Here is a 1,408-nt window from a genome sequence, read left to right on the forward strand (position 1 = left end):
TCTGCAGCCTCTAATCGTATTCTAATTTTATTTCAATTGCTTTGCGAAGTGGAAATGGTACCCTACGGGCTGGAAACGATCTTGGTACAGCTGTATCCTTTAAATGTATTCGCACCGCAAAATAACGTATATGTCCCACTTATCATCAAAAATTTTTTGAAGTTTATTAATCAAATCTCGAATCTAATGTTATCCAATATTTTTCTTTTTCAATAGTTTTGACCAAATTGCGTACTTGTTTAATCATAACCTGACGAGACATTCCTAAATTGAATGCAATTATCCATGGTAATACGAAAAGAGGCACCCCAGTTGTATTCATTATTACCACTGATAGGGTCCTTGTCTATGATTTAATCCTAACATTGACTTGGGTCTCGCCCTTAACGTCTAACGGATGATCACCAAATGCAGTCAATGGACTGGTTGGTCTAATTTTTGGCCGTCTAATACTTGTCCATATATCAATTCCTATCAATGACGCTTGTGCACTAGTGTCAAAATCAAATTCAAGATCTAACATATTATCTCTGCAGTTAGTTTTGCTCGATTCTCTCGATTTTGTTGAATCCTCCATATTTTATGAATAGAATCATTTGATGACACTCTTATATAATTTAAATTCTTTGATTTACAACAAACTGCAAAATGACCAATTTTTTACATTTATTACATGCCGCATTTGTAGCTGGACATCTCACTTCTCGGTTATGAATAAACCCACATTTACAACATTTAAGTTTATTATAATCTTTATAATTATTATATTTAATATTCTCTTTATCAAAAGTATTATTATACTTGACTTTATTATAGCTTTTATCAAATATAGTCGTTTTAATTGTATGTTTATAATTATTATCATTTCTTTTGTTGTTATCATTTATCTTATTAACAGGTATATTTTTATTTGCCATTTCTTTATCTGCTCGCTCAGTAGTTAATGCCAGATAAAGAATAAATTGGAAAGTTAATACATTATTATCTCTATCAAGACCCTCGGGATATAGAGCTCTAAGATCTCTTTCCAATCCTGGCTCATGCCAACCATAAACTGATTACGTAAACACTCATCAATATCATTAAGATATTGACAATGCTTGCCAATTGTTCTAATTTTATCTGCAAATTCAGTTATGGTTTCAGTTTTTCTCCATAATCTAATTCAAATCCTGAAGCAAAAGTTGTTAGTGTCGGTTTAAACAATTTAAAAAATATTGACTTATTTTCACTAAACGATAAAGTTTCAATCGAATCAGGATAACTAAAACGGTCCACCAACTCAATATTCTTATTGCCAAAAAATGTTAAAAATATATCTTTATATTGACATTCAGATGGGCTTACGTTTTTTTAACAGAAAACTGGCTCCCATTGAGAAAAATAACGAAAAATAGAAGATTCGCCA

The sequence above is a fragment of the Gordionus sp. m RMFG-2023 genome, chromosome 2 (assembly GCF_954871325.1).
Source record: "Gordionus sp. m RMFG-2023 chromosome 2, tfGorSpeb1-WG-v2, whole genome shotgun sequence".
NCBI lineage: Eukaryota > Metazoa > Nematomorpha > Gordioida > Chordodea > Parachordodidae > Gordionus > Gordionus sp. m RMFG-2023.